Below are 11,336 nucleotides of genomic sequence, written 5' to 3'. Positions count from 1 at the left end.
AGTGACCTTAGTCCTCCAGCCGTCCCCCCCCCTCCCCCCCGGATCATCGATGACCATCCGGCCTTCTCTGTCTCCCGGATTCTGGACGTCCGTCCCCGGGGGAGGGGATTCCAATTCCTGGTGGACTGGGAGGGCTATGGTCCGGAGGAGAGATCCTGGATTTCCCGTAAGTTGATCTTGGACAATTCTCTCATTGATGACTTTTACCGTGCCAACCCTGGGAAGCCTGGAAGGACGCCAGGAGGCGTCCGTTGAGGGGGGGGTACTGTGGTGAATCTGCTGCGCTCTGGGAGCGCTCCTCTCCTTCCCCCTCCCCTCCCTGTTCCTCTCTCCCGCGGCTGCAGCCTGCACGGCTGCAGCAGATCTGCAATCAGGCGCCGGCTACTTAAGACACTCTTCAGGTGTGGACCGGCGCCAGTGGATTCCGTCCTGCTACGTGGTAGTTTGGCCTCTCTAGTGTTGAGTATACCGACCTCACGTTGTTGAGTACGTTTTTCCTGTGAGTTTTATGCTGATCCTGTTTTTCTGCTGCTTTGTCCTAGTGCCTCCCTCGAGTCCCTGCTACAGCCCTTGCCACCTTCCACAGCCACAACTCTCTGTGCCCAGCGCTCTCAGGAGAGAGCTGTTCACAAGCCGGACTCTCATTCTCACTTACTCCCTCTGTGCAATAAAAACTCTTAAACTGCTTCCTTGCCTCCGCCTCGCTTTTGGGTCCAGCGAGTACCTTGCTAGTTCTGCCCAGAACTGTAACAGGTTCAGCGATGATATGAGTGTTGATATGTACAGAGGGTAAATACTTTGATTGGAGGTCACAAAAACAAGCTATGACCTGAAAAGTAAAGAGAAGGTGTTCAAAAATAAAAGTTATGGGTGTTAAAAATCATCATAGCGGTGTTGAACATGCAGAGATGTGTACAATGAGACCTTAGGTTGCAGTCAACACATGGTGTCATCTCCATAATAGGGCGTGCTGTATCACTTCACGTTGTCCAATCAAAGACAGTCCTCTGTATGAAGTGTGGACGAACATCAAGCTGCTCTTCAGTCAGCACAGCAACCTGATCACAATGACATCTACGTTACTTCTCTACCTGGCAGTTTTCATCTTGGACAGCAGCGGTAGGTTGTCTTTTTATGATTCTGATTTCTCACAGAGGGAGATTACTCCAGGTGAAAGAGCTTTGAGTTGTTTTTCATGCAGAGACTAGAAAATCAGCTCCGACCTGCCTCTGCTTTGTCTCTTTAGTCTCCTCAGCTCACGTCACTCATCCGTCCTCATCTGCTCATGGAGAGAGGAGTTTTGTTTCAGCTAATGTAGGAGACAGAATAACTTTGAGGTGTTCCTCTGAAGGAAGTACGGTGACAAAGTTCTTCTGGTACAAGCAACCTCTGGGACAGAAACCCAGACTCCTGTCTACCTTCATTGCAACTAATAAAAAGTTTTCTTTCCATGATGAATGGAAGAATAACCCACGCTTCACACTGGATACTAAAAATGATGGAAACAACTTGATCATCTCAGATTTACGCATTTCAGACACAGCTACGTACTTATGTGCAGGAAGCTTTTTAATTACATTTGACTTCTTTAGAGGTGTTTTACTCAGCGTGCAGAGCTCAGCTTTGGATGCTCCTGTTGTTGTGCATCAGTCTGGACCTGAGAGCATCCAGCCAGGAGCCTCTGTGACTCATTTACACCAGCAGAGAGAAGAACGATCAGTGTCAGAGAGAGCACAGCCGACCAACCTGCATGTACAACCTGCTGTTACAGAATGTGGATCGCTCTCATGTTGGGACGTATTACTGTGCTGTAGCTTCATGTGGACACATTCTGTTTGGAAATGGGACCCACCTGGATTTTAAAAGTGAGTATCCTACTGTTAAAGACATCAGTGAGTTGTTTTTTTCTACTTTGACAAAAAGCTACAAGGCTCTTCAACATCCTCTGCAGATGATGAGAGCTTTCCTGTATTGGTGTATTTGTTGAGTGGAGCTTTATCATTCACCATCACGCTGGTTGTTTTCCTGGTGTCATCAACAAACATGTGTACAGACAACACAACAAACAACTGGGAGTGTGAAGGTAGGTTAACATAACATGTATGAATGTATTTTGTATATTTAACATACATTGTACACTCACTGGTCACTTTATCGGGTACACCTTGCTAGTACCGGGTTGGACCCCCTTTTGCCTTCAGAACTGCCTTAATCCTTGGTGACATAGATTCAACAAGGTACTGGAAACATTCCTCAGAGAGTTTGGTCCATATTAACATGATAGCATCACACAGTTGCTGCAGATTTGTCGGCTGAACATCCATGATGAGAATCTCCCGTTCCACCACATCCCAAAGGTGCTCTATTGGATTGAGATCTGGGGACTGTGGAGGCCATTTGAGTACAGGGAACTCATTGTCATGTTGAAGAAAGCAGTCTGAGATGATTCCAGCTTTATGACATGGAGTGTTATCCTGCTGGAAGTAGCCATCAGAAGATGGTACACTGTGCTCATAAAGGGATGGACATGGTCAGCAACAATACTCAGGTAGGCTGTGGACTTTAAACCATGCTCAGTTGGTACTAAGGGGCCCAAAGTGAGCCAAGAAAATATCCCCCACACCATAACACCACCAGCAGCAGCAGCCTGAACCGTTGATACAAGGCAGGATGGATCCATGCTTTCATGTTGTTGACGCCAAATTCTGACCCTACCATCTGAATGTGGAGCAGAAATCCAGACTCATCAGACCAGACAACGTTTTTCCAATCTTCTATTGTCCAGTTTTGGTGTTGCTGTGTGAATTGTAGCCTCAGTTTCCTGTTCTTAGCTGACAGGAGGGTCACCCAGTGTGGTCTTCTGCTGCTGTAGCCCATCTGCCTCAAGGTTGGACGTGTTGTGTGTTCAGAGATGCTCTTCTGCAGACCTCGGTTGGGACCATTCTCTGTAAACCCTGATGGTTGTGGGTTAAAATCTTAGTAGATCAGCTGTTTCTGAAATACTCAGACCAGCCCGTCTGGCACCAACAATCATGGCACGTTCAAAGTCTCTTAAATCACCTTTCTTCCCCATTCTGATGCTCTCTTTGAACTGCAGCAGATCATTTTGACCATGTCTACATGCCTAAATGTATTGAGCTGCTGCCATGTGATTGGCTGATTAGAGATTTGCATTAACAAGCAGTTGGACAGGAATGCCTAATAAAGTGGTCAGTAAGTATGAACATAACAAAAAAAAAAAGGACTCTGTTTACTCAAAACTTTATTTAAAGTGAAGCCCTTTTTTTTTGCTTCTTCCATGGTTTCCCCTTCCATCAAGTGATCCAAACTGATAAAATTCCCAAGAAAATCTTTTTTTCTTTTTTCCTCAAATCAGACTGTCAAGCTCAAGCATTAAGCATCTCCATTCCCAAAGCAGAGGTGAGTAATTTGAAAGTTTGAGCTGCCACCACTGAATCAGAACTTTACAACACTTAAAAAAAAAACCTTCAAAATGTAAAAATATATCTATTTTTTTATTTTATTTTTATTTCTTTTGTTAAACTTACTAAAGCATATCAGAGGTTACTCAACTCATATATGTTTTCATCACAGGGTGACAAAGCTGCAGGCTGCAGATCAACATCACAGAGGGACCACACCTGGAGTGAGTGTGTGTACTTCACTGCCCGGCTGTAAACTGGAGCGTTTCAGTGGTAGTGACAAGTTCGTCCAAGTTCATCTGAGTTCATCAGCAGATACTGAGAGTAAAGATTTACCCTGAAAGGCCCCACGCTGCTTCATCTACTGCTAAACCATGTTTCTTTGATATGAGCTAGCTGCTCAGTTTTTCACTTTGCGCTCTCATGACCAACAAACTACACACACACAAACACACAGCTGAAGTCAGTGGTTTCTGTGGGCTAATATAATAGATGAAGTCAGTGCACACTGTTTGAACGTTTGACATATTTTCCAAAGCCACAACAGATTCAGAGACATGGTCTGCGCACAGGATTGAAGCAGCCTTTTTATTTTTATGTTGTTGTCTTTTTTTGGTTTGTTTGTTTTCTTTACAAACTAAGAAAGTATCTAACTTGGATTGAGAGTTATGTATCATTTGACATATTTTGGTTTGTATTTGAATTAAAATGTGCCCCAATACTTTTCTTCTTAAGTCATAAACAATTCCATGTTGATCATTTTAAACCTTTTTGTTTTCTTCTGCATTCAACCATTATTATTCATTTGTTTGTAGTTAAATGGCGTGTTGTAAATGGTGTGCTTAAGATTAATTAACATTACTCGCTTGTACTGTGGAGTAGTTCTCGGGAATTATTGAGGAAATGCATTTCTGAAACATTGAAATTAGAGTAAAATAAAATAAAAAACTGTGTCCTTTTCCTTTTTGAATATATTTGCTAATAAATACTATAATTGAGTTTTTCTATACCAATTAATAGTAATTCAAGCATCTGTTATTATTATTAATATTATTCCTGCTCAAGACCCAGGTTTTGGGGACACAGGATCCTCTACTTCTCTTGTGGTCACCTACTACCTCCCTGTGCTCCATGTGTAACAGAGCTGAGCAATTTGACCTGGGACTTTGCTCAGGAGCCAGGGGTAGAGACGGCAGCTGGAGTTGCAGGAGGTGGAGCTTGACAGGATGTCAAACTCATTTTAGTTGGAGGGCCACATACAGCCTAACACCATCTCAAATGGGCCAGACCAGTGAAGTTATAGCCTAATTAGGGGAGAACAGGTATGGTTCCAACACTTTTTTTGCTTCAGCAACTCCAACTCACTGAGTTTTTGAGTCAGAGTCCTCAAACTTAAGTTCCCACATTTATTTTCTACAAATGGCACCAATTCAAACCTCTGAAAGAATATCACAGAGCTCACAAGGGGATGATAGATGTATGGTTGTCCTTTGTTACAACAATTCCCACTACCAGGGGAAGTTGTAAAAAATAAGACAAAAAAAAGCAAAAACAGAAGCCAGGCCCCTCAAAAAGAAGTTATTAGGTTCACCTTGCTAGTACCAGGCTGGACCCCCCTTTTGCATTCAGAACTACCTTGATCCTTCATGGCATAGATTCAACAAGGAGATGCTCTTCTGCAAGAAGTTTATTGAGATAGAACAGTATGTATGCTCAAACACTGCGGTGAAGCTGTGTAAAGAACGCAGGCTGAAGGATAAAACTGGTGAAAAGGTCTGATTAGAGCCTGACAAGACCACAACCAAAACCTCTTTGATCTGCATGGAGTTCAGTTTTTAGTTTTACTTTCCTTTACCTCCGACTTCACTTCTTGCTCATTTTTTGCTTCATGCAGATTGTACCTAACAGCAACAATTGTATCATCAGGGGGAAATCATTCTCTTTAGGGATGGATTGATGTATGGATGGGTCTAAATATCCAACGAGTTATTCTTTTGTCACTGACTTAGTTGTTGTCTGTGAGTAAACAGCCTCCCTAAGGACTGTTTGTTGTTCCTCATTCTGGTTCATTAGGGTGCAGCAGCCCGCCTACTGGTGGAATCAAGAGCTGCACTGTAACACTTTTTGATGTGACACAGCACATGTTGCTGCTCTGCTCTGAGCTAAGCCCCGACAGATGTGGCGTGAGCTTTGAACTCAACACAAAAAAGTAGTTACATGGGGTTAGTGAGATGTGTCTGATCAGCTCCACCCACTGATGATGATGATGATGATGATTGGAGTCACTGAAACAGCTGAGTCAGAGCACCTCCTCCAGCTTCTCATCCTCTCTTTAAAATGATTCAAATCTCATCATAGTTTAGATTTGCACACCTGCAGATGAAACCCCACAGCTCATCTTACCTGGACTCACACTGTAATGAAACAAACTGCTGAACAAGGCTGCTCATTTTAGTGACTGTTCTCAAACACTCAGGAAGGCAGAGATGTTTTTCTCTTTCTAAACCCTTTGTTTGTGAGATACTGCTCTGGTCAGAATCGCTCACGTCAATTTCAACCGAAGTGGTTTTGTCCCCCAGCTCTCTCTCCTCTGACAGGATGTCTGTGTGGTTTTCTTTGAGATGGTGTTAGTTCGTTTCAGCTGCTTCACATGCACCTCCTTTTTTACCGCTCACACACATGCAAACACCCCTACAACTTATGTCTACTTTTATGTAATCCTTCTCATAAATACAATAGCAGAAAAGTTTTACATTAGTTTCTAAAAATGTTTGTATTTTACAGTCTATGAAGAAATCTTGTGTAATTTAATGAGACAATGAATTAAAATACTGGTACTTTTCCTCTCTTTTTGTATGCCTTTGACACAGACATAAGAGTCTGAAATAAAGAATAAAGTGACAGTATCAAAACTAATCAGTCATCACAGTATTAAAATATCAGTCTAGAGGAGATTATATGAACCAGATGAGGAGGAAAGAGCAGGAGGAGGAGGAGGAGCAGTGACAAGTTTTTTGGAGTTGTCAAAAATCACTGGGTACAGGGTCCACTCCATGGAGCACAGACAGCCAGTCCACTCCATGGAGCACAGACAGCCAGTCCACGCCATGGAGCACAGACAGCCAGTCCACGCCATGGAGCACAGACAGCCAGTCCACGCCATGGGGCAAAGACAGCTGGTGGCAAGCTTCAAGTTTGCATTCCGTATTCTCTAATTTGTCTTTATCTTGTATTTATTCCTAGATATAATCACTCAAAAAAGAAACCGTGCTTTTACACAACACCTGTTTTGCAGAATAGCTCAGAAGAAGACTGAGTCATAAATCAACCTCATTCATCACCCATTTAAAGATATTTCTGCCCCTTCAATTGAATCTCTCTAAAACACTGCAAATGCTTCCTGTTTTCATCTCCTCAAACCCCTCACACAGAGGAGGAAGCAGAAAACTCAATGACCAGCATAAACTGAGTGATCATCTTTGAAAAAAAAAAAAAGAAAAAAAACACTGTTGTGGTGAACGATCTTCATGAGAGCCGGCTCTTGCTATCAGACATTTTCGCCGCCACTGCTGCTTGTAACATCACGTCTGCAGCCACTGCTGTTGCCGCCTTGGTGTTTCAGAAGGTGTCATAGACGTATAAAAGGGGATTGATGTTTGCACAGACAAACAGATAGTGTTCCACTGAAGGTGAGATAGTCGTTGGTGAGACTTTGGTGGTAACCACAAACAACACTGTAGCATATGCTGCACAAATAAGGAAACACTGAACAATAAAATGTAAAGAGCAGTGGAGAGTTCACGCATTGAGCAGCAGTAAGAGTATTGTTCGTACTCCTCTTTGACCTGTGGAGAAGCTGAGCCATAAATGAAAATCAAATCTTGGAAATTTATGGCTGTGCATTTATTCATATTGAACACAAGTAAAGTGAGAGTGGAATTACATCTCTATCCCATCTATGAAGCATTAACTTAAAGTCCAGTGTTACTGCCTGACACTGGAGTACACACATTCACTCAGGGTCTCGTCTCTCAATCGTGATGATCTGATGATTTTGTTTTTCCTCAGAGCAGCGTAATGAAGCTCGTCTGCATCCTGTTCCCCCTGGAAACAACAGAGAACAGACATGTTGAAGATAATGTGTTGATCAAGAGCCAGACAATCACTTCTTCTTCACTGAACCCTGACCTCCACTTTGTGCAGACGTATCACAGCTACAGTGACCTCTGAAATACTCACTGCAGCATGAAGACCTGAGGCATCTGGGGCTCTTGTTTGATGGTCCGGCTCTGAAAGACAGAGAAAAGTCCAATAAAACCATATTTACTGTGAATGAGAGTCCCAGTTATTCGTTATTAATTTACTCAGGCAATCTCACCTGACTGTCATCACAGAGATATTTTCATTTAAACGTTTATCTTTAACTCAAGTACACATGCAAAAGGAGAACAATGTGGGATTTACCATCTACAAAGCTCCTGGTTTGTTTAAGACATAAATGTAACAACGTGAGAAGACACAACTTCTCATCAGACACAAATTGCACCATGGTGATGAATTAATAATGGTGACACCTCAAATACACCGGGTAGATCTGCAGTCTGACTCCACTCTGTCGTGTCTTGACTGCGTTTGTCAACTCACACCGGCTGTGTGTTCAGTCCCTCAAGCTCCATGACTGACAGACAGCTGGAGTCACAGAGTTCCTGCTCTTCCCTCTCCATTGATAAGTCTCTCTTCATTCATGTTGGGCTGTAAAACCTCAAACCTGTTGACTCCTGGTCTGGCACCACTCATTGTTTCCAATTACTGCTGTAGTCAAGCCAAATACGAACTGATTTTGAAAAAGGTTTGTTTTATTTTGAAAGTCCTTGGGTGATTTTAGGTAGTTTCTGGTCACAATTTCTTGTCCCATTTGATCTTTCCTGCACTGAATTTATGAGTCACAGCTCTGCGTCTGTCAAAAATAGAATGGCTGCTTCTTACCTGCAACATGACAGAGCAGCCAGACGGACTGCAACAGAACAGATACAGTGTAAGTTGACACATTGACTTGAATGGAAACCTATCTGATCCCTTGCTGTGACGGATTGCAGACGCATGTGATGTATTTCAGCAGTAACTTTATTTATACAGCGCCAATTCACAATTAAAAGAATTAAAAACCCAACACAGAAAAGACAGAAGAAGAAAAAAACAAAACGAGTGACAGGGTACAACCCTGTCACTCGTTTGTACATCACAAGATGATCAACAAAGGCCCCCAACAGGAGGAGATGTGCAAACAGCACGACTGAGGCCAATAATACATGCAAATGGAACAAATTTGTTGGTTTTCAGCTAGGAATGGGTACCAAATGAGGTACTTTCATGGGTACTAACTGAATTCCGTCTGTAGTACCAGGTATTCATTCTCGTAAAATCAAACGGTACCATGTTTGGGTACCTAAATGCATCCTTGTGACTGTGAGGAAGTGGAAGAGTTGGCGATTTTCCGTGCTGGACATGAACACAGCATCACAACTATATGTATTGAGAAATGAATATATTAAAGTGAAAAATTTGGGGATTTTTTTATTAAACAAATAAATATTCTTTACCACATGAAAACACAAAATTACCGAAAACTGGTACCATAGAGTACCGATACAGATTGCCAGCTACCAAGGATCAGGACTGTATTGTTTCAGATGTGAAAGGTATCCATCCTTGTATTCATTATTGTTACTTCCATATTAGCCCATTAGAATAGTCGTTGTTGTTGACTGATGGCAAAAATACACCAGAAGTATATCCAGTCCTGCACCGGATCAGATATGTTACCATTCAAGTCAATGAGTCAAGTTACACTGGATCAGTTCTGTAGCAGTTTGTCTACATCCCTGCTCTGGCAGGTTGCAGCCTATATGAGACAATGGTTATAACTTTGATGTCTGTGTGACGAATCATATAAATGTCTGTATTTGTGTACTCAAAATGCCAGGAGCCCCTATTTGTCTGCATGTGTATGTCTAGCAGTAAAAAATTTTCTAACACAACTTTTCCACTTCAAGCGGATCCCATGGATGCGTCAAGCTTAAACCCAGCTTAACAGCTGACACAGGATGCGTTTCCAGTCCAGCTGCGCCCCTGTCCAAGTCGCAACTGATATAAAACAACTCTATTTTGCTGGACGACCAAGCTGTGATGCCTCAATGTAGGGTAGGGAGGATTGAGCAGGTCAGGAAGTAATGCACAAATACAACCTAAAAACACCCAGTGACTCTCAAAATAAAACAAACCGTGTCAAAACCAGATTGTTTTTAGCTTGACGACAACAACAAACTGACATAGAGAGCGATGTTAGGCCAAGAGTCAACAGGTTTGAGGTTTTACAGCCAAACATGAATGAAGAGAGACTGATCAATGGAGTGGGAAGAGCAGGAACTCCTCAGTCCCAAGACTCTAGCTGTCTGTCAGCCCTGCAAAGTGCTGGACTGAACACGCTGCCCCACTTTGCAAAACCTGGCTCCACCAGACAACAATAATTACCTGTGCCAGTGCAGCGTCTTGTCCTGTACAGTGATGATGCTTTGTATACCAGGAAAACAGACAACATGGTGGTGACGGTCAAAGCTGCACTCAGGAAATACACCACGACACCAACCCCATGCCCTTCAGAGAAATAGTGAAACATTTTAAGAGATTTCAGTTGTTTACATGAGATCTTAAAGGAATACGTCACTTTTTTGAGGTAAGGTTGTTGTCAAGAAACTAAACAGTGAAACTATTGTCGACACGTTACAATGACGTCATTGTGATATAGTGTTTTATATACTGAATTGGATGTAGACTGTGTATGTGGGTTAGCCTCCAGCATTTGTGCTCAAAGAAAAGTTAAACTGAGATGGGGAAAGATCAGAAACTAAAACCTTAGATCAGTGTGCTTCAGGCAGAGGACCACACATGTATGTAACAGCATACTTTTTACAGTAGATCTGAGTTTCTTAACTAAACCACATGACCTGGAAACTAAAGAAAAGGTTCTCACCTTTAAAGTCCAGCTTGGTCCCGTTTCCAAACAGAATGTGTCCACACGAGACCACAGCACAGTGGTAAGTCCCAGCATGAGAAACATCCAGGTTCTCCATCAGCAGGTTGTAGATACAGGTTTGTTGGCTGTATGCCTCCTCACACTGATCATTCCCACCTTCCTGAGTGTACATGAGTCCTGGTTGAGACTCTTCAGAGTTCTTGAACCAGTAAACAGCACCTTCGGCATCACGGCTCCCAGTGTAGACGGTACAGCTTAGAGTCACAGAGCCTCCTGGCTGGATGCTCTCAGATTCTGACTGATGGATGGAGACAGGGATGCTCAAACCTGAGCCTTGAACAAGGAGGATCACACCCCCGATGAATTTAAAAGTGTAGGAATAGCCACTCAAGCAGTAGTAAGTAGCCGAGTCTGAATGTTGCAGATGTGTGATCTTCAGGTGGTTTTTACCGGGGATGGTTTCGAGCTCAAAGCGGGGATCGTTCTTAAACTAACCTTGCAGGGAGCTCTTGTTGTCACGTTTACGAAATTTAGAAAGCAGCTCTGGTTTCTGTCCTAAAGTTTGTTTGTACCAGTAAAACATCACTGCTACACTTTCCTGATAGAAACACTCCAAAGTCACATCTTCACCGACACCAAATGACAGGAAATGTAAAGCCGAGGACAGATCCTGTGACAGAGATCCTGGTAAGAAACAGGACCAAATGAGCATACAGTTAACTTTATGCAAATAGTGATAGCATCTTTCAAGACACAAAAAGTATTACAGTACAGTTGAAAAAACAAAGGAAAAAAAAAAAAAATTCTTCACAAATAACTGCCATACCTGTTCTCCCTGTGAGGACACATGCCACGAAGAGAGCAAACTTCAGAGGTGTCAT

The 11,336-nt window shown here is 42.7% G+C and overlaps 1 pseudogene; it reads right to left on the bottom strand.

Annotated features, from left to right (window-relative positions):
* Positions 1-7,406: 7,406 nt before the first annotated feature.
* Positions 7,407-11,336, bottom strand: LOC141784474 (uncharacterized; annotated as a pseudogene).

This window comes from Halichoeres trimaculatus, unplaced genomic scaffold (genome assembly GCF_033239565.1).
Source record: "Halichoeres trimaculatus isolate MK-OKI-2021-1 unplaced genomic scaffold, fHalTri1.1 fHalTri1_scaffold_22, whole genome shotgun sequence".
In the NCBI taxonomy this organism is placed as follows: Eukaryota; Metazoa; Chordata; class Actinopteri; order Labriformes; family Labridae; genus Halichoeres; species Halichoeres trimaculatus.
This window is presented reverse-complemented; position numbering and strand designations above follow the sequence as displayed.